Source organism: Oncorhynchus mykiss, chromosome 3, assembly GCF_013265735.2.
Source record: "Oncorhynchus mykiss isolate Arlee chromosome 3, USDA_OmykA_1.1, whole genome shotgun sequence".
Lineage (NCBI taxonomy): Eukaryota > Metazoa > Chordata > Actinopteri > Salmoniformes > Salmonidae > Oncorhynchus > Oncorhynchus mykiss.
The window spans coordinates 70,405,600-70,427,264 of NC_048567.1; positions in this window are offsets into that span (position 1 = coordinate 70,405,600).

Here is a 21,665-nt window from a genome sequence, read left to right on the forward strand (position 1 = left end):
TCCTGTCTCTCTAAACTCTCTTTCTCTCTCTTGTCCCTCTAAACTCTCTTTCTCTCTCCTGTGTCTCTAAACTCTCTCTCTCTCCTGTCTCTCTAAACTCTCTTTCTCTCTCTTGTCCCTCTAAACTCTCTTTCTCTCTCCTGTGTCTCTAAACTCTCTTTCTCTCTCTTGTCCCTCTAAACTCTCTTTCTCTATCCTGTGTCTCTAACTCTCTTTCTCTCTCCTGTGTCTCTAACTCTCTTTCTCTCTCTTGTGTCTCTAACTCTCTTTCTCTCTCCTGTGTCTCTAACTCTCTTTCTCTCTCCTGTGTCTCTAAACTCTCTTTCTCTCTCTTGTGTCTCTAAACTCTCTTTCTCTCTCTTGTGTCTCTAACTCTCTTTCTCTCTAACTCTCTTTCTCTCTCGTGTCTCTACCTCTATTTCTCTCGTGTCTCTACCTCTATTTCTCTCTCTTGTCCCTCTAAACTCTCTCTCTCTCTCCTGTCCCTCTAAACTCTCTTTCTCTCTCTTGTCCCGCTAAACTCTCTTTCTCTCTCCTGTCCCTCTAAACTCTCTCTCTCTCCTGTGTCTCTAAACTCTCTTTCACTCTCTTGTCCCTCTAAACTCTCTTTCTCTATCCTGTGTCTCTAACTCTCTTTCTCTCTCTTGTGTCTCTAACTCTCTTTCTCTCTCCTGTGTCTCTAAACTCTCTTTCTCTCTCCTGTGTCTCTAAACTCTCTCTCTCTCTCCTGTATCTCTAAACTCTCTTTCTCTCTCTTGTCCCTCTAAACTCTCTTTCTCTATCCTGTGTCTCTAACTCTCTTTCTCTCTCTTGTGTCTCTAACTCTCTTTCTCTCTCCTGTGTCTCTAAACTCTCTTTCTCTCTCTTGTCCCTCTAAACTCTCTTTCTCTATCCTGTGTCTCTAACTCTTTCTCTCTCTTGTGTCTCTAACTCTCTTTCTCTCTCTCTCCTGTGTCTCTAACTCTCTTTCTCTCTCCTGTGTCTCTAAACTCCCTTTCTCTCTCTTGTGTCTCTAACTCTCTTTCTCTCTCCTGTGTCTCTAACTCTTTCTCTCTCTTGTCCCTCTAAACTCTCTTTCTCTCTCTTGTCCCTCTAAACTCTCTTTCTCTCTCCTGTGTCTCTAACTCTCTTTCTCTCTCGTGTCTATACCTCTATTTCTCTCGTGTCTCTACCTCTATTTCTCTCTCTTGTCCCTCTAAACTCTCTCTCTCTCTCCTGTCCCTCTAAACTCTCTTTCTCTCTCTTGTCCCGCTAAACTATCTATCTCTCTCTCCTGTGTCTCTAACTCTCTTTCTCTCTCCTGTCCCTCTAAACTCTCTCTCTCTCCTGTGTCTCTAAACTCTCTTTCACTCTCTTGTCCCTCTAAACTCTCTTTCTCTATCCTGTGTCTCTAACTCTCTTTCTCTCTCTTGTGTCTCTAACTCTCTCTCTCTCTCCTGTGTCTCTAACTCTCTTTCTCTCTCCTGTGTCTCTAAACTCTCTTTCACTCTCTTGTCCCTCTAAACTCTCTTTCTCTATCCTGTGTCTCTAACTCTCTTTCTCTCTCTTGTGTCTCTGAACTCTCTCTCTCTCTCCTGTGCCTCTAAACTCTCTTTCTCTCTCCTGTGTCTCTAACTCTCTTTCTCTCTCCTGTGTCTCTAAACTCTCTTTCTCTCTCTTGTGTCTCTAAACTCTCTTTCTCTCTCTTGTGTCTCTAATTCTCTTTCTCTCTCCTGTGTCTCTAACTCTTTCTCTCTCTTGTCCCTCTAAACTCTCTTTCTCTCTCTTGTCCCTCTAAACTCTCTTTCTCTCTCCTGTGTCTCTAACTCTCTTTCTCTCTCGTGTCTATACCTCTATTTCTCTCGTGTCTCTACCTCTATTTCTCTCTCTTGTCCCTCTAAACTCTCTCTCTCTCTCCTGTCCCTCTAAACTCTCTTTCTCTCTCTTGTCCCGCTAAACTATCTATCTCTCTCTCCTGTGTCTCTAACTCTCTTTCTCTCTCCTGTCCCTCTAAACTCTCTCTCTCTCCTGTGTCTCTAAACTCTCTTTCACTCTCTTGTCCCTCTAAACTCTCTTTCTCTATCCTGTGTCTCTAACTCTCTTTCTCTCTCTTGTGTCTCTAACTCTCTCTCTCTCTCCTGTGTCTCTAACTCTCTTTCTCTCTCCTGTGTCTCTAACTCTTTCTCTCTCCTGTGTCTCTAAACTCTCTCTCTCTCCTGTCTCTCTAAACTCTCTTTCTCTCTATTGTCCCTCTAAACTCTCTTTCTCTCTCCTGTGTCTCTAAACTCTCTCTCTCTCCTGTCTCTCTAAACTCTCTTTCTCTCTCTTGTCCCTCTAAACTCTCTTTCTCTCTCCTGTGTCTCTAAACTCTCTTTCTCTCTCTTGTCCCTCTAAACTCTCTTTCTCTATCCTGTGTCTCTAACTCTCTTTCTCTCTCCTGTGTCTCTAACTCTCTTTCTCTCTCTTGTGTCTCTAACTCTCTTTCTCTCTCCTGTGTCTCTAACTCTCTTTCTCTCTTCTGTGTCTCTAAACTCTCTTTCTCTCTCTTGTGTCTCTAAACTCTCTTTCTCTCTCTTGTGTCTCTAACTCTCTTTCTCTATCCTGTGTCTCTAACTCTCTTTCTCTCTCCTGTGTCTCTAACTCTTTCTCTCTCTTGTCCCTCTAAACTCTCTTTCTCTCTCTTGTCCCTCTAAACTCTCTTTCTCTCTCCTGTGTCTCTAACTCTCTTTCTCTCTCGTGTCTATACCTCTATTTCTCTCGTGTCTCTACCTCTATTTCTCTCTCTTGTCCCTCTAAACTCTCTCTCTCTCTCCTGTCCCTCTAAACTCTCTTTCTCTCTCTTGTCCCGCTAAACTATCTATCTCTCTCTCCTGTGTCTCTAACTCTCTTTCTCTCTCCTGTCCCTCTAAACTCTCTCTCTCTCCTGTGTCTCTAAACTCTCTTTCACTCTCTTGTCCCTCTAAACTCTCTTTCTCTATCCTGTGTCTCTAACTCTCTTTCTCTCTCTTGTGTCTCTAACTCTCTCTCTCTCTCCTGTGTCTCTAACTCTCTTTCTCTCTCCTGTGTCTCTAACTCTTTCTCTCTCCTGTGTCTCTAAACTCTCTCTCTCTCCTGTCTCTCTAAACTCTCTTTCTCTCTATTGTCCCTCTAAACTCTCTTTCTCTCTCCTGTGTCTCTAAACTCTCTCTCTCTCCTGTCTCTCTAAACTCTCTTTCTCTCTCTTGTCCCTCTAAACTCTCTTTCTCTCTCCTGTGTCTCTAAACTCTCTTTCTCTCTCTTGTCCCTCTAAACTCTCTCTATCCTGTGTCTCTAACTCTCTTTCTCTCTCCTGTGTCTCTAACTCTCTTTCTCTCTCTTGTGTCTCTAACTCTCTTTCTCTCTCCTGTGTCTCTAACTCTCTTTCTCTCTTCTGTGTCTCTAAACTCTCTTTCTCTCTCTTGTGTCTCTAAACTCTCTTTCTCTCTCTTGTGTCTCTAACTCTCTTTCTCTATCCTGTGTCTCTAACTCTCTTTCTCTCTCCTGTGTCTCTAACTCTTTCTCTCTCTTGTCCCTCTAAACTCTCTTTCTCTCTCCTGTGTCTCTAACTCTTTCTCTCTCTTGTCCCTCTAAACTCTCTTTCTCAATCTTGTCCCTCTAAACTCTCTTTCTCTCTCTTGTGTCTCTAAACTTTCTTTCTCTCTCGTGTCTCTACCTCTATTTCTCTCGTGTCTCTACATCTATTTCTCTCTCTTGTCCCTCTAAACTCTCTTTCTCTCTCTTGTGTCTCTAAACTCTCTTTCTCTCTCCTGTGTCTCTAAACTCTCTTTCTCTCTCCTGTGTCGCTACCTCTATTTCTCTCTCCTGTCCCTCTAAACTCTCTTTCTCTCTCTTGTCCCTCTAAACTCTCTCTCTCTCCTGTGTCTCTAAACTCTCTTTCTCTCTCTTGTGTCTCTAACTCTCTTTCTCTCTCCTGTGTCTCTAACTCTCTTTCTCTCTTCTGTGTCTCTAAACTCTCTTTCTCTCTCTTGTGTCTCTAAACTCTCTTTCTCTCTCTTGTGTCTCTAACTCTCTTTCTCTATCCTGTGTCTCTAACTCTCTTTCTCTCTCCTGTGTCTCTAAACTCTCTTTCTCTCTCCTGTGTCTCTAACTCTCTTTCTCTCTTCTGTGTCTCTAAACTCTCTTTCTCTCTCTTGTGTCTCTAAACTCTCTTTCTCTCTCTTGTGTCTCTAACTCTCTTTCTCTCTCTTGTGTCTCTAACTCTCTTTCTCTCTCCTGTGTCTCTAAACTCTCTTTCTCTCTCCTGTGTCTCTAACTCTCTTTCTCTCTCCTGTGTCTCTAACTCTTTCTCTCTCTTGTCCCTCTAAACTCTCTTTCTCAATCTTGTCCCTCTAAACTCTCTTTCTCTCTCTTGTGTCTCTAAACTCTCTTTCTCTCTCGTGTCTCTACCTCTATTTCTCTCGTGTCTCTACATCTATTTCTCTCTCTTGTCCCTCTAAACTCTCTTTCTCTCTCTTGTGTCTCTAAACTCTCTTTCTCTCTCCTGTGTCTCTAAACTCTCTTTCTCTCTCCTGTGTCGCTACCTCTATTTCGCTCTCCTGTCCCTCTAAACTCTCTTTCTCTCTCTTGTCCCTCTAAACTCTCTCTCTCTCCTGTGTCTCTAAACTCTCTTTCTCTCTCTTGTCCCTCTAAACTCTCTTTCTCTCTCTTGTGTCTCTAAACTCTCTTTCTCTCTCGTGTCTCTACCTCTATTTCTCTCGTGTCTCTACATCTATTTCTCTCTCTTGTCCCTCTAAACTCTCTTTCTCTCTCTTGTGTCTCTAAACTCTCTTTCTCTCTCCTGTGTCTCTAAACTCTCTTTCTCTCTCCTGTGTCGCTACCTCTATTTCTCTCTCGTGTCCCTCTAAACTCTCTTTCTCTCTCTTGTCCCTCTAAACTCTCTCTCTCTCTCCTGTGTCTCTAAACTCTCTTTCTCTCTCTTGTCCCTCTAAACTCTCTCTCTCTCCTGTGTCTCTAACTCTCTTTCTCTCTCCTGTGTCTCTAAACTCTCTTTCTCTCTCCTGTGTCTCTAACTCTTTTTCTCTCCTGTCCCTCTAAACTCTCTCTCTCTTGTGTCTCTAAACTCTCTTTCTCTCTCCTGTCCCTCTAAACTCTCTTTCTCTCTCTCTCCTGTCCCTCTAAACTCTCTCTCTCTCCTGTCTCTCTAAACTCTCTTTCTCTCTCTTGTCCCTCTAAACTCTCTTTCTCTCTCCTGTGTCTCTAAACTCTCTTTCTCTCTCTTGTCCCTCTAAACTCTCTTTCTCTATCCTGTGTCTCTAACTCTCTTTCTCTCTCCTGTGTCTCTAACTCTCTTTCTCTCTCTTGTGTCTCTAACTCTCTTTCTCTCTCCTGTGTCTCTAACTCTCTTTCTCTCTTCTGTGTCTCTAAACTCTCTTTCTCTCTCTTGTGTCTCTAAACTCTCTTTCTCTCTCTTGTGTCTCTAACTCTCTTTCTCTATCCTGTGTCTCTAACTCTCTTTCTCTCTCCTGTGTCTCTAAACTCTCTTTCTCTCTCCTGTGTCTCTAACTCTCTTTCTCTCTCCTGTGTCTCTAACTCTTTCTCTCTCTTGTCCCTCTAAACTCTCTTTCTCAATCTTGTCCCTCTAAACTCTCTTTCTCTCTCTTGTGTCTCTAAACTCTCTTTCTCTCTCGTGTCTCTACCTCTATTTCTCTCGTGTCTCTACATCTATTTCTCTCTCTTGTCCCTCTAAACTCTCTTTCTCTCTCTTGTGTCTCTAAACTCTCTTTCTCTCTCCTGTGTCTCTAAACTCTCTTTCTCTCTCCTGTGTCGCTACCTCTCTTTCTCTCTCCTGTCCCTCTAAACTCTCTTTCTCTCTCTTGTCCCTCTAAACTCTCTCTCTCTCCTGTGTCTCTAAACTCTCTTTCTCTCTCTTGTCCCTCTAAACTCTCTTTCTCTCTCTTGTGTCTCTAAACTCTCTTTCTCTCTCGTGTCTCTACCTCTATTTCTCTCGTGTCTCTACATCTATTTCTCTCTCTTGTCCCTCTAAACTCTCTTTCTCTCTCTTGTGTCTCTAAACTCTCTTTCTCTCTCCTGTGTCTCTAAACTCTCTTTCTCTCTCCTGTGTCGCTACCTCTATTTCTCTCTCGTGTCCCTCTAAACTCTCTTTCTCTCTCTTGTCCCTCTAAACTCTCTCTCTCTCCTGTGTCTCTAAACTCTCTTTCTCTCTCTTGTCCCTCTAAACTCTCTCTCTCTCCTGTGTCTCTAACTCTCTTTCTCTCTCCTGTGTCTCTAAACTCTCTTTCTCTCTCCTGTGTCTCTAACTCTTTTTCTCTCCTGTCCCTCTAAACTCTCTCTCTCTTGTGTCTCTAAACTCTCTTTCTCTCTCCTGTTTCTCTAAACTCTCTTTCTCTCTCTCTCCTGTCCCTCTAAACTCTCTCTCTCTCCTGTCCCTCTAAACTCTCTTTCTCTCTCCTGTGTCTCTAAACTCTCTCTCTCTCCTGTCTCTCTAAACTCTCTTTCTCTCTCTTGTCCCTCTAAACTCTCTTTCTCTCTCCTGTGTCTCTAAACTCTCTCTCTCTCCTGTCTCTCTAAACTCTCTTTCTCTCTCTTGTCCCTCTAAACTCTCTTTCTCTCTCCTGTGTCTCTAAACTCTCTTTCTCTCTCTTGTCCCTCTAAACTCTCTTTCTCTATCCTGTGTCTCTAACTCTCTTTCTCTCTCCTGTGTCTCTAACTCTCTTTCTCTCTCTTGTGTCTCTAACTCTCTTTCTCTCTCCTGTGTCTCTAACTCTCTTTCTCTCTCCTGTGTCTCTAAACTCTCTTTCTCTCTCTTGTGTCTCTAAACTCTCTTTCTCTCTCTTGTGTCTCTAACTCTCTTTCTCTCTAACTCTCTTTCTCTCTCGTGTCTCTACCTCTATTTCTCTCGTGTCTCTACCTCTATTTCTCTCTCTTGTCCCTCTAAACTCTCTCTCTCTCTCCTGTCCCTCTAAACTCTCTTTCTCTCTCTTGTCCCGCTAAACTCTCTTTCTCTCTCTCCTGTGTCTCTAACTCTCTTTCTCTCTCCTGTCCCTCTAAACTCTCTCTCTCTCCTGTGTCTCTAAACTCTCTTTCACTCTCTTGTCCCTCTAAACTCTCTTTCTCTATCCTGTGTCTCTAACTCTCTTTCTCTCTCTTGTGTCTCTAACTCTCTTTCTCTCTCCTGTGTCTCTAAACTCTCTTTCTCTCTCCTGTGTCTCTAAACTCTCTTTCTCTCTCCTGTGTCTCTAAACTCTCTCTCTCTCTCTTGTCCCTCTAAACTCTCTTTCTCTCTCTTGTCCCTCTAAACTCTCTTTCTCTATCCTGTGTCTCTAACTCTCTTTCTCTCTCTTGTGTCTCTAACTCTCTTTCTCTCTCTTGTCCCTCTAAACTCTCTTTCTCTATCCTGTGTCTCTAACTCTTTCTCTCTCCTGTGTCTCTAAACTCTCTTTCACTCTCTTGTCCCTCTAAACTCTCTTTCTCTATCCTGTGTCTCTAACTCTCTTTCTCTCTCTTGTGTCTCTAACTCTCTTTCTCTCTCCTGTGTCTCTAAACTCTCTTTCTCTCTCCTGTGTCTCTAAACTCTCTTTCTCTCTCCTGTGTCTCTAAACTCTCTCTCTCTCTCTTGTCCCTCTAAACTCTCTTTCTCTCTCTTGTCCCTCTAAACTCTCTTTCTCTATCCTGTGTCTCTAACTCTCTTTCTCTCTCTTGTGTCTCTAACTCTCTTTCTCTCTCTTGTCCCTCTAAACTCTCTTTCTCTATCCTGTGTCTCTAACTCTTTCTCTCTCTTGTGTCTCTAACTCTCTTTCTCTCTCTCTCCTGTGTCTCTAACTCTCTTTCTCTCTCCTGTGTCTCTAAACTCCCTTTCTCTCTCTTGTGTCTCTAAACTCTCTTTCTCTCTCTTGTGTCTCTAACTCTCTTTCTCTCTCCTGTGTCTCTAACTCTTTCTCTCTCTTGTCCCTCTAAACTCTCTTTCTCTCTCTTGTCCCTCTAAACTCTCTTTCTCTCTCCTGTGTCTCTAACTCTCTTTCTCTCTCGTGTCTATACCTCTATTTCTCTCGTGTCTCTACCTCTATTTCTCTCTCTTGTCCCTCTAAACTCTCTCTCTCTCCTGTCCCTCTAAACTCTCTCTCTCTCTTGTCCCGCTAAACTATCTATCTCTCTCTCCTGTGTCTCTAACTCTCTTTCTCTCTCCTGTCCCTCTAAACTCTCTCTCTCTCCTGTGTCTCTAAACTCTCTTTCACTCTCTTGTCCCTCTAAACTCTCTTTCTCTATCCTGTGTCTCTAACTCTCTTTCTCTCTCTTGTGTCTCTAACTCTCTCTCTCTCTCCTGTGTCTCTAACTCTCTTTCTCTCTCCTGTGTCTCTAACTCTTTCTCTCTCCTGTGTCTCTAAACTCTCTTTCACTCTCTTGTCCCTCTAAACTCTCTTTCTCTATCCTGTGTCTCTAACTCTCTTTCTCTCTCTTGTGTCTCTGAACTCTCTCTCTCTCTCCTGTGCCTCTAAACTCTCTTTCTCTCTCCTGTGTCTCTAAACTCTCTCTCTCTCCTGTGTCTCTAAACTCTCTCTCTCTCTCTCTCCTGTGTCTCTAACTCTCTTTCTCTCTCCTGTGTCTCTAACTCTATCTCTCTCCTGTGTCTCTAAACTCTCTTTCACTCTCTTGTCCCTCTAAACTCTCTTTCTCTATCCTGTGTCTCTAACTCTCTTTCTCTCTCTTGTGTCTCTGAACTCTCTTTCTCTCTCTTGTCCCTCTAAACTCTCTTTCTCTCTCCTGTGTCTCTAAACTCTCTCTCTCTCCTGTCTCTCTAAACTCTCTTTCTCTCTCTTGTCCCTCTAAACTCTCTTTCTCTCTCCTGTGTCTCTAAACTCTCTTTCTCTCTCTTGTCCCTCTAAACTCTCTTTCTCTATCCTGTGTCTCTAACTCTCTTTCTCTCTCCTGTGTCTCTAACTCTCTTTCTCTCTCTTGTGTCTCTAACTCTCTTTCTCTCTCCTGTGTCTCTAACTCTCTTTCTCTCTCCTGTGTCTCTAAACTCTCTTTCTCTCTCTTGTGTCTCTAAACTCTCTTTCTCTCTCTTTTGTCTCTAACTCTCTTTCTCTCTCCTGTGTCTCTAACTCTCTTTCTCTCTCCTGTGTCTCTAACTCTTTTTCTCTCCTGTCCCTCTAAACTCTCTCTCTCTCCTGTGTCTCTAAACTCTCTTTCTCTCTCCTGTCCCTCTAAACTCTCTTTCTCTCTCTCTCCTGTCCCTCTAAACTCTCTCTCTCTCTCTCTCTCTCTCTCTCTCTCTCTCTCTCTCTCTCTCTCCTGTCCCTCTAAACTCTCTTTCTCTCTCCTGTGTCTCTAAACTCTCTCTCTCTCCTGTCTCTCTAAACTCTCTTTCTCTCTCTTGTCCCTCTAAACTCTCTTTCTCTCTCCTGTGTCTCTAAACTCTCTCTCTCCTGTGTCTCTAAACTCTCTTTCTCTCTCTTGTCCCTCTAAACTCTCTCTCTCTCCTGTCTCTCTAAACTCTCTTTCTCTCTCTTGTCCTTCTAAACTCTCTTTCTCTCTCCTGTGTCTCTAAACTCTCTTTCTCTCTCTTGTCCCTCTAAGCTCTCTTTCTCTATCCTGTGTCTCTAACTCTCTTTCTCTCTCCTGTTTCTCTAACTCTCTTTCTCTCTCTTGTGTCTCTAACTCTCTTTCTCTCTCCTGTGTCTCTAACTCTCTTTCTCTCTCCTGTGTCTCTAAACTCTCTTTCTCTCTCTTGTGTCTCTAAACTCTCTTTCTCTCTCTTGTGTCTCTAACTCTCTTTCTCTATCCTGTGTCTCTAACTCTCTTTCTCTCTCCTGTGTCTCTAAACTCTCTTTCTCTCTCCTGTGTCTCTAACTCTCTTTCTCTCTCCTGTGTCTCTAACTCTTTCTCTCTCTTGTCCCTCTAAACTCTCTTTCTCAATCTTGTCCCTCTAAACTCTCTTTCTCTCTCTTGTGTCTCTAAACTCTCTTTCTCTCTCGTGTCTCTACCTCTATTTCTCTCGTGTCTCTACCTCTATTTCTCTCTCTTGTCCCTCTAAACTCTCTTTCTCTCTCTTGTGTCTCTAAACTCTCTTTCTCTCTCCCGTGTCTCTAAACTCTCTTTCTCTCTCCTGTGTCTCTACCTCTATTTCTCTCTCCTGTCCCTCTAAACTCTCTTTCTCTCTCTTGTCCCTCTAAACTCTCTCTCTCTCCTGTGTCTCTAAACTCTCTTTCTCTCTCTTGTCCCTCTAAACTCTCTCTCTCTCCTGTGTCTCTAACTCTCTTTCTCTCTCCTGTCCCTCTAAACTCTCTTTCTCTCTCTCTCTCCTGTCCCTCTAAACTCTCTCTCTCTCTCTCTCTCCTGTCCCTCTAAACTCTCTTTCTCTCTCCTGTGTCTCTAAACTCTCTCTCTCTCCTGTCTCTCTAAACTCTCTTTCTCTCTCTTGTCCCTCTAAACTCTCTTTCTCTCTCCTGTGTCTCTAAACTCTCTCTCTCTCCTGTCTCTCTAAACTCTCTTTCTCTCTCTTGTCCCTCTAAACTCTCTTTCTCTCTCCTGTGTCTCTAAACTCTCTTTCTCTCTCTTGTCCCTCTAAACTCTCTTTCTCTATCCTGTGTCTCTAACTCTCTTTCTCTCTCCTGTGTCTCTAACTCTCTTTCTCTCTCCTGTGTCTCTAACTCTCTTTCTCTCTCCTGTGTCTCTAAACTCTCTTGTGTCTCTAAACTCTCTTTCTCTCTCTTGTGTCTCTAACTCTCTTTCTCTCTAACTCTCTTTCTCTCTCGTGTCTCTACCTCTATTTCTCTTGTGTCTCTACCTCTATTTCTCTCTCTTGTCCCTCTAAACTCTCTCTCTCTCTCCTGTCCCTCTAAACTCTCTTTCTCTCTCTTGTCCCGCTAAACTCTCTTTCTCTCTCTCCTGTGTCTCTAACTCTCTTTCTCTCTCCTGTCCCTCTAAACTCTCTCTCTCTCCTGTGTCTCTAAACTCTCTTTCACTCTCTTGTCCCTCTAAACTCTCTTTCTCTATCCTGTGTCTCTAACTCTCTTTCTCTCTCTTGTGTCTCTAACTCTCTTTCTCTCTCCTGTGTCTCTAAACTCTCTTTCTCTCTCCTGTGTCTCTAAACTCTCTCTCTCTCTCCTGTGTCTCTAAACTCTCTCTCTCTCTCCTGTGTCTCTAAACTCTCTTTCTCTCTCTTGTCCCTCTAAACTCTCTTTCTCTATCCTGTGTCTCTAACTCTCTTTCTCTCTCTTGTGTCTCTAACTCTCTTTCTCTCTCCTGTGTCTCTAAACTCTCTTTCTCTCTCTTGTCCCTCTAAACTCTCTTTCTCTATCCTGTGTCTCTAACTCTCTTTCTTTCTCCTGTGTCTCTAACTCTCTTTCTCTCTCTTGTGTCTCTAACTCTCTTTCTCTCTCCTGTGTCTCTAACTCTCTTTCTCTCTCCTGTGTCTCTAAACTCTCTTTCTCTCTCTTGTGTCTCTAAACTCTCTTTCTCTCTCTTGTCCCTCTAAACTCTCTTTCTCTCTCCTGTGTCTCTAACTCTCTTTCTCTCTCGTGTCTATACCTCTATTTCTCTCGTGTCTCTACCTCTATTTCTCTCTCTTGTCCCTCTAAACTCTCTCTCTCTCTCCTGTCCCTCTAAACTCTCTTTCTCTCTCTTGTCCCGCTAAACTATCTATCTCTCTCTCCTGTGTCTCTAACTCTCTTTCTCTCTCCTGTCCCTCTAAACTCTCTCTCTCTCCTGTGTCTCTAAACTCTCTTTCACTCTCTTGTCCCTCTAAACTCTCTTTCTCTATCCTGTGTCTAACTCTCTTTCTCTCTCTTGTGTCTCTAACTCTCTCTCTCTCTCCTGTGTCTCTAACTCTCTTTCTCTCTCCTGTGTCTCTAACTCTTTCTCTCTCCTGTGTCTCTAAACTCTCTTTCACTCTCTTGTCCCTCTAAACTCTCTTTCTCTATCCTGTGTCTCTAACTCTCTTTCTCTCTCTTGTGTCTCTGAACTCTCTCTCTCTCTCCTGTGCCTCTAAACTCTCTTTCTCTCTCCTGTGTCTCTAAACTCTCTCTCTCTCCTGTGTCTCTAAACTCTCTCTCTCTCTCCTGTGTCTCTAACTCTCTTTCTCTCTCCTGTGTCTCTAAACTCTCTTTCACTCTCTTGTCCCTCTAAACTCTCTTTCTCTATCCTGTGTCTCTAACTCTCTTTCTCTCTCTTGTGTCTCTGAACTCTCTTTCTCTCTCTTGTCCCTCTAAACTCTCTTTCTCTCTCCTGTGTCTCTAAACTCTCTCTCTCTCCTGTCTCTCTAAACTCTCTTTCTCTCTCTTGTCCCTCTAAACTCTCTTTCTCTCTCCTGTGTCTCTAAACTCTCTTTCTCTCTCTTGTCCCTCTAAACTCTCTTTCTCTATCCTGTGTCTCTAACTCTCTTTCTCTCTCCTGTGTCTCTAACTCTCTTTCTCTCTCTTGTGTCTCTAACTCTCTTTCTCTCTCCTGTGTCTCTAACTCTCTTTCTCTCTCCTGTGTCTCTAAACTCTCTTTCTCTCTCTTGTGTCTCTAAACTCTCTTTCTCTCTCTTGTGTCTCTAACTCTCTTTCTCTCTCCTGTGTCTCTAACTCTCTTTCTCTCTCGTGTCTCTACCTCTATTTCTCTCGTGTCTCTACCTCTATTTCTCTCTCTTGTCCCTCTAAACTCTCTCTCTCTCTCCTGTCCCTCTAAACTCTCTTTCTCTCTCTTGTCCCGCTAAACTATCTATCTCTCTCTCCTGTGTCTCTAACTCTCTTTCTCTCTCCTGTCCCTCTAAACTCTCTTTCTCTATCCTGTGTCTCTAACTCTCTTTCTCTCTCTTGTGTCTCTAACTCTCTTTCTCTCTCCTGTGTCTCTAAACTCTCTTTCTCTCTCCTGTGTCTCTAAACTCTCTATCTCTCTCCTGTGTCTCTAAACTCTCTTTCTCTCTCTTGTCCCTCTAAACTCTCTTTCTCTATCCTGTGTCTCTAACTCTCTTTCTCTCTCTTGTGTCTCTAACTCTCTTTCTCTCTAACTCTCTTTCTCTCTCGTGTCTCTACCTCTATTTCTCTCGTGTCTCTAACTCTCTTTCTCTCTCCTGTGTCTCTAAACTCTCTCTCTCTCTCCTGTCCCTCTAAACTCTCTTTCTCTCTCTTGTCCCGCTAAACTCTCTTTCTCTCTCTCCTGTGTCTCTAACTCTCTTTCTCTCTCCTGTCCCTCTAAACTCTCTCTCTCTCCTGTGTCTCTAAACTCTCTTTCACTCTCTTGTCCCTCTAAACTCTCTTTCTCTATCCTGTGTCTCTAACTCTCTTTCTCTCTCTTGTGTCTCTAACTCTCTTTCTCTCTCCTGTGTCTCTAAACTCTCTTTCTCTCTCCTGTGTCTCTAAACTCTCTCTCTCCTGTGTCTCTAAACTCTCTCTCTCTCTCCTGTGTCTCTAAACTCTCTTTCTCTCGCTTGTCCCTCTAAACTCTCTTTCTCTATCCTGTGTCTCTAACTCTCTTTCTCTCTCTTGTGTCTCTAACTCTCTTTCTCTCTCCTGTGTCTCTAAACTCTCTTTCTCTCTCTTGTCCCTCTAAACTCTCTTTCTCTATCCTGTGTCTCTAACTCTCTTTCTCTCTCCTGTGTCTCTAACTCTCTTTCTCTCTCTTGTGTCTCTAACTCTCTTTCTCTCTCCTGTGTCTCTAACTCTCTTTCTCTCTCCTGTGTCTCTAAACTCTCTTTCTCTCTCTTGTGTCTCTAAACTCTCTTTCTCTCTCTTGTGTCTCTAACTCTCTTTCTCTCTCCTGTGTCTCTAACTCTTTCTCTCTCTTGTCCCTCTAAACTCTCTTTCTCTCTCTTGTCCCTCTAAACTCTCTTTCTCTCTCCTGTGTCTCTAACTCTCTTTCTCTCTCATGTCTATACCTCTATTTCTCTCGTGTCTCTACCTCTATTTCTCTCTCTTGTCCCTCTAAACTCTCTCTCTCTCTCCTGTCCCTCTAAACTGTCTTTCTCTCTCTTGTCCCGCTAAACTATCTATCTCTCTCTCCTGTGTCTCTAACTCTCTTTCTCTCTCCTGTCCCTCTAAACTCTCTCTCTCTCCTGTGTCTCTAAACTCTCTTTCACTCTCTTGTCCCTCTAAACTCTCTTTCTCTATCCTGTGTCTCTAACTCTCTTTCTCTCTCTTGTGTCTCTAACTCTCTCTCTCTCTCCTGTGTCTCTAACTCTCTTTCTCTCTCCTGTGTCTCTAACTCTTTCTCTCTCCTGTGTCTCTAAACTCTCTTTCACTCTCTTGTCCCTCTAAACTCTCTTTCTCTATCCTGTGTCTCTAACTCTCTTTCTCTCTCTTGTGTCTCTGAACTCTCTCTCTCTCTCCTGTGCCTCTAAACTCTCTTTCTCTCTCCTGTGTCTCTAAACTCTCTCTCTCTCCTGTGTCTCTAAACTCTCTCTCTCTCTCCTGTGTCTCTAACTCTCTTTCTCTCTCCTGTGTCTCTAACTCTTTCTCTCTCCTGTGTCTCTAAACTCTTTCACTCTCTTGTCCCTCTAAACTCTCTTTCTCTATCCTGTGTCTCTAACTCTCTTTCTCTCTCTTGTGTCTCTGAACTCTCTTTCTCTCTCTTGTCCCTCTAAACTCTCTTTCTCTCTCCTGTGTCTCTAAACTCTCTCTCTCTCCTGTCTCTCTAAACTCTCTTTCTCTCTCTTGTCCCTCTAAACTCTCTTTCTCTCTCCTGTGTCTCTAAACTCTCTTTCTCTCTCTTGTCCCTCTAAACTCTCTTTCTCTATCCTGTGTCTCTAACTCTCTTTCTCTCTCCTGTGTCTCTAACTCTCTTTCTCTCTCTTGTGTCTCTAACTCTCTTTCTCTCTCTTGTCCCTCTAAACTCTCTTTCTCTATCCTGTGTCTCTAACTCTCTTTCTCTCTCCTGTGTCTCTAACTCTCTTTCTGTCTCTTGTGTCTCTAACTCTCTTTCTCTCTCCTGTGTCTCTAACTCTCTTTCTCTCTCGTGTCTCTACCTCTATTTCTCTCGTGTCTCTACCTCAATTTCTCTCTCTTGTCCCTCTAAACTCTCTCTCTCTCTCCTGTCCCTCTAAACTCTCTTTCTCTCTCTTGTCCCGCTAAACTATCTATCTCTCTCTCCTGTGTCTCTAACTCTCTTTCTCTCTCCTGTCCCTCTAAACTCTCTTTCTCTATCCTGTGTCTCTAACTCTCTTTCTCTCTCTTGTGTCTCTAACTCTCTTTCTCTCTCCTGTGTCTCTAAACTCTCTTTCTCTCTCCTGTGTCTCTAAACTCTCTCTCTCTCTCCTGTGTCTCTAAACTCTCTTTCTCTCTCTTGTCCCTCTAAACTCTCTTTCTCTATCCTGTGTCTCTAACTCTCTTTCTCTCTCTTGTGTCTCTAACTCTCTTTCTCTCTCCTGTGTCTCTAAACTCTCTTTCTCTCTCCTGTGTCTCTAAACTCTCTCTCTCCTGTGTCTCTAAACTCTCTCTCTCTCTCCTGTGTCTCTAAACTCTCTTTCTCTCTCTTGTCCCTCTAAACTCTCTTTCTCTATCCTGTGTCTCTAACTCTCTTTCTCTCTCTTGTGTCTCTAACTCTCTTTCTCTCTCCTGTGTCTCTAAACTCTCTTTCTCTCTCTTGTCCCTCTAAACTCTCTTTCTCTATCCTGTGTCTCTAACTCTCTTTCTCTCTCCTGTGTCTCTAACTCTCTTTCTCTCTCTTGTGTCTCTAACTCTCTTTCTCTCTCCTGTGTCTCTAACTCTCTTTCTCTCTCCTGTGTCTCTAAACTCTCTTTCTCTCTCTTGTGTCTCTAAACTCTCTTTCTCTCTCTTGTGTCTCTAACTCTCTTTCTCTCTCTTGTCCCTCTAAACTCTCTTTCTCTATCCTGTGTCTCTAACTCTCTTTCTCTCTCTTGTGTCTCTGAACTCTCTTTCTCTCTCTTGTCCCTCTAAACTCTCTTTCTCTCTCCTGTGTCTCTAAACTCTCTCTCTCTCCTGTCTCTCTAAACTCTCTTTCTCTCTCTTGTCCCTCTAAACTCTCTTTCTCTCTCCTGTGTCTCTAAACTCTCTTTCTCTCTCTTGTCCCTCTAAACTCTCTTTCTCTATCCTGTGTCTCTAACTCTCTTTCTCTCTCCTGTGTCTCTAACTCTCTTTCTCTCTCTTGTGTCTCTAACTCTCTTTCTCTCTCCTGTGTCTCTAACTCTCTTTCTCTCTCCTGTGTCTCTAAACTCTCTTTCTCTCTCTTGTGTCTCTAAACTCTCTTTCTCTCTCTTGTGTCTCTAACTCTCTTTCTCTCTCTTGTCCCTCTAAACTCTCTTTCTCTATCCTGTGTCTCTAACTCTCTTTCTCTCTCTTGTGTCTCTAACTCTCTCTCTCTCTCCTGTGTCTCTAACTCTCTTTCTCTCTCCTGTGTCTCTAACTCTTTTTCTCTCCTGTCCCTCTAAACTCTCTCTCTCTCCTGTGTCTCTAAACTCTCTTTCTCTCTCCTGTCCCTCTAAACTCTCTTTCTCTCTCTCTCCTGTCCCTCTAAACTCTCTCTCTCTCTCTCTCTCTCTCTCTCTCTCTCTCTCTCTCTCCTGTCCCTCTAAACTCTCTTTCTCTCTCCTGTGTCTCTAAACTCTCTCTCTCTCCTGTCTCTCTAAACTCTCTTTCTCTCTCTTGTCCCTCTAAACTCTCTTTCTCTCTCCTGTGTCTCTAAACTCTCTCTCTCCTGTGTCTCTAAACTCTCTTTCTCTCTCTTGTCCCTCTAAACTCTCTTTCTCTCTCCTGTGTCTCTAAACTCTCTTTCTCTCTCTTGTGTCTCTAAACTCTCTTTCTCTCTCTTGTGTCTCTAACTCTCTTTCTCTCTCCTGTGTCTCTAACTCTTTCTCTCTCTTGTCCCTCTAAACTCTCTTTCTCAATCTTGTCCCTCTAAACTCTCTTTCTCTCTCTTGTGTCTCTAAACTCTCTTTCTCTCTCGTGTCTCTACCTCTATTTCTCTCGTGTCTCTACCTCTATTTCTCTCTCTTGTCCCCCTAAACTCTCTTTCTCTCTCTTGTGTCTCTAAACTCTCTTTCTCTCTCCTGTGTCTCTAAACTCTCTTTCTCTCTCCTGTGTCTCTACCTCTATTTCTCTCTCCTGTCCCTCTAAACTCTCTTTCTCTCTCTTGTGTCTCTAAACTCTCTTTCTCTCTCGTGTCTCTACCTCTATTTCTCTCGTGTCTCTACCTCTATTTCTCTCTCTTGTCCCTCTAAACTCTCTTTCTCTATCCTGTGTCTCTAACTCTCTCTCTCTCGTCTCTACCTCTCCTTCTCTCTCCTGTGTCTCTAAACTCTCTCTCTCTCCTGTGTCTCTAACCCTCCTTCTCTCTCCTGTGTCTCTAAACTCTCTCTCTCTCTCGTCTCTACCTCTCCTTCTCTCTCCTGTGTCTCTAAACTCTCTCTCTCTCCTGTGTCTCTAACCCTCCTTCTCTCTCCTGTGTCTCTAAACTCTCTCTCTCTCTTGTGTCTCTACCTCTCCTTCTCTCTCCTGTGTCTCTAAACTCTCTCTCTCGTCTCTACCTGTCCTTCTCTCTCCTGTGTCTCTAAACTCTCTCTCTCTCTCGTCTCTACCTCTCCTTCTCTCTCCTGTGTCTCTAACCTCTCTCTCTCTCGTCTCTACCTCTCCTTCTCTCTCCTGTGTCTCTAAACTCTCTCTCTCGTCTCTACCTCTCCTTCTCTCTCCTGTGTCTCTAAACTCTCTCTCTCTCGTCTCTACCTCTCCTTCTCTCTCCTGTGTCTCTAACCCTCCTTCTCTCTCCTGTGTCTCTAAACTCTCTCTCTCTCGTCTCTACCTCTCCTTCTCTCTCCTGTGTCTCTAAACTCTCTCTCTGTCTCGTGTCTCTACCTCTCCTTCTCTCTCCTGTGTCTCTAAACTCTCCTTCTCTCTCCTGTGTCTCTAAACTCTCTCTCTCTCGTCTCTACCTCTCCTTCTCTCTCCTGTGTCTCTAACCTCTCTCTCTCTCGTCTCTACCTCTCCTTCTCTCTCTTGTCCCTCTAAACTCTCTTTCTCTCTCTTGTGTCTCTAAACTCTCTTTCTCTCTCCTGTGTCTCTAAACTCTCTTTCTCTCTCCTGTGTCTCTACCTCTATTTCTCTCTCCTGTCCCTCTAAACTCTCTTTCTCTCTCTTGCCCCTCTAAACTCTCTCTCTCTCCTGTGTCTCTAAACTCTCTTTCTCTCTCTTGTCCCTCTAAACTCTCTCTCTCTCCTGTGTCTCTAACTCTCTTTCTCTCTCCTGTGTCTCTAAACTCTCTTTCTCTCTCCTGTGTCTCTAACTCTTTTTCTCTCCTGTCCCTCTAAACTCTCTCTCTCTCCTGTGTCTCTAAACTCTCTTTCTCTCTCCTGTCCCTCTAAACTCTCTTTCTCTCTCTCTCCTGTCCCTCTAAACTCTCTCTCTCTCTCTCTCTCTCTCCTGTCCCTCTAAACTCTCTTTCTCTCTCCTGTGTCTCTAAACTCTCTCTCTCTCCTGTCTCTCTAAACTCTCTTTCTCTCTCTTGTCCCTCTAAACTCTCTTTCTCTCTCATGTGTCTCTAAACTCTCTCTCTCTCCTGTCTCTCTAAACTCTCTTTCTCTCTCTTGTCCCTCTAAACTCTCTTTCTCTCTCCTGTGTCTCTAAACTCTCTTTCTCTCTCTTGTCCCTCTAAACTCTCTTTCTCTATCCTGTGTCTCTAACTCTCTTTCTCTCTCCTGTGTCTCTAACTCTCTTTCTCTCTCTTGTGTCTCTAACTCTCTTTCTCTCTCCTGTGTCTCTAACTCTCTTTCTCTCTCCTGTGTCCCTAAACTCTCTTTCTCTCTCTTGTGTCTCTAAACTCTCTTTCTCTCTCTTGTGTCTCTAACTCTCTTTCTCTCTAACTCTCTTTCTCTCTCGTGTCTCTACCTCTATTTCTCTCGTGTCTCTACCTCTATTTCTCTCTCTTGTCCCTCTAAACTCTCTCTCTCTCTCTCCTGTCCCTCTAAACTCTCTTTCTCTCTCTTGTCCCGCTAAACTCTCTTTCTCTCTCTCCTGTGTCTCTAAACTCTCTTTCACTCTCTTGTCCCTCTAAACTCTCTTTCTCTATCCTGTGTCTCTAACTCTCTTTCTCTCTCCTGTGTCTCTAAACTCTCTTTCTCTCTCCTGTGTCTCTAAACTCTCTCTCTCTCTCCTGTGTCTCTAAACTCTCTTTCTCTCTCTTGTGTCTCTAACTCTCTTTCTCTCTCTTGTGTCTCTAAACTCTCTTTCTCTCTCTTGTCCCTCTAAACTCTCTTTCTCTATCCTGTGTCTCTAACTCTCTTTCTCTCTCCTGTGTCTCCAACTCTCTTTCTCTCTTTTGTGTCTCTAACTCTCTTTCTCTCTCCTGTGTCTCTAACTCTCTTTCTCTCTCCTGTGTCTCTAAACTCTCTTTCTCTCTCTTGTGTCTCTAAACTCTCTTTCTCTCTCTTGTGTCTCTAACTCTCTTCTCTCTCCTGTGTCTCTAACTCTTTCTCTCTCTTGTCCCTCTAAACTCTCTTTCTCTCTCTTGTCCCTCTAAACTCTCTTTCTCTCTCCTGTGTCTCTAACTCTCTTTCTCTCTCGTGTCTATACCTCTATTTCTCTCGTGTCTCTACCTCTATTTCTCTCTCATGTCCCTCTAAACTCTCTCTCTCTCTCCTGTCCCTCTAAACTCTCTTTCTCTCTCTTGTCCCTCTAAACTCTCTTTCTCTATCCTGTGTCTCTAACTCTCTTTCTCTCTCTTGTGTCTCTAACTCTCTTTCTCTCTCCTGTGTCTCTAAACTCTCTTTCTCTCTCTTGTCCCTCTAAACTCTCTTTCTCTATCCTGTGTCTCTAACTCTCTTTCTCTCTCCTGTGTCTCTAACTCTTTCTCTCTCCTGTCTCTCTAAACTCTCTTTCTCTCTCTTGTCCCTCTAAACTCTCTTTCTCTCTCCTGTGTCTCTAAACTCTCTTTCTCTCTCTTGTCCCTCTAAACTCTCTTTCTCTATCCTGTGTCTCTAACTCTCTTTCTCTCTCCTGTGTCTCTAACTCTCTTTCTCTCTCTTGTGTCTCTAACTCTCTTTCTCCTTCCTGTGTCTCTAAGTCTCTTTCTCTCTCCTGTGTCTCTAAACTCTATTTCTCTCTCTTGTGTCTCTAAACTCTCTTTCTCTCTCTTGTGTCTCTAACTCTCTTTCTCTCTCCTGTGTCTCTAACTCTCTTTCTCTCTCGTGTCTCTACCTCTATTTCTCTTGTGTCTCTACCTCTATTTCTCTCTCTTGTCCCTCTAAACTCTCTCTCTCTCTCCTGTCCCTCTAAACTATCTTTCTCTCTCTTGTCCCGCTAAACTATCTATCTCTCTCTCCTGTGTCTCTAACTCTCTTTCTCTCTCCTGTCCCTCTAAACTCTCTTTCTCTATCCTGTGTCTCTAACTCTCTTTCTCTCTCTTGTGTCTCTAACTCTCTTTCTCTCTCCTGTGTCCCTAAACTCTCTTTCTCTCTCCTGTGTCTCTAAACTCTCTCTCTCTCTCCTGTGTCTCTAAACTCTCTTTCTCTCTCTTGTCCCTCTAAACTCTCTTTCTCTATCCTGTGTCTCTAACTCTCTTTCTCTCGCTTGTGTCTCTAACTCTCTTTCTCTCTCCTGTGTCTCTAAACTGTCTCTCTCTCATCTCTACCTCTCCTTCTCTCTCCTGTGTCTCTAAACTCTCTCTCTCTCGTCTCTACCTCTCCTTCTCTCTCCTGTGTCTCTAAACTCTCTCTCTCTCCTGTGTCTCTAACCCTCCTTCTCTCTCCTGTGTCTCTAAACTCTCTCTCTCTCTCTTGTGTCTCTACCTCTCCTTCTCTCTCCTGTGTCTCTAAACTCTCTCTCTCTCCTGTGTCTCTAACCCTCCTTCTCTCTCCTGTGTCTCTAAACTCTCTCTCTCTCTCGTCTCTACCTCTCCTTCTCTCTCCTGTGTCTCTAACCTCTCTCTCTCTCGTCTCTACCTCTCCTTCTCTCTCCTGTGTCTCTAAACTCTCTCTCTCGTCTCTACCTCTCCTTCTCTCTCCTGTGTCTCTAAACTCTCTCTCTCTCGTCTCTACCTCTCCTTCTCTCTCCTGTGTCTCTAACCCTCCTTCTCTCTCCTGTGTCTCTAAACTCTCTCTCTCTCGTCTCTACCTCTCCTTCTCTCTCCTGTGTCTCTAAACTCTCTCTCTGTCTCGTGTCTCTACCTCTCCTTCTCTCTCCTGTGTCTCTAAACTCTCCTTCTCTCTCCTGTGTCTCTAAACTCTCTCTCTCGTCTCTACCTCTCCTTCTCTCTCCTGTGTCTCTAACCTCTCTCTCTCTCGTCTCTACCTCTCCTTCTCTCTCTTGTCCCTCTAAACTCTCTTTCTCTCTCTTGTGTCTCTAAACTCTCTTTCTCTCTCCTGTGTCTCTAAACTCTCTTTCTCTCTCCTGTGTCTCTACCTCTATTTCTCTCTCCTGTCCCTCTAAACTCTCTTTCTCTCTCTTGTCCCTCTAAACTCTCTGTCTCTCCTGTGTCTCTAAACTCTCTTTCTCTCTCTTGTCCCTCTAAACTCTCTCTCTCTCCTGTGTCTCTAACTCTCTTTCTCTCTCCTGTGTCTCTAAACTCTCTTTCTCTCTCCTGTGTCTCTAACTCTTTTTCTCTCCTGTCCCTCTAAACTCTCTCTCTCTCCTGTGTCTCTAAACTCTCTTTCTCTCTCCTGTCCCTCTAAACTCTCTTTCTCTCTCTCTCCTGTCCCTCTAAACTCTCTCTCTCTCTCTCTCTCTCCTGTCCCTCTAAACTCTCTTTCTCTCTCCTGTGTCTCT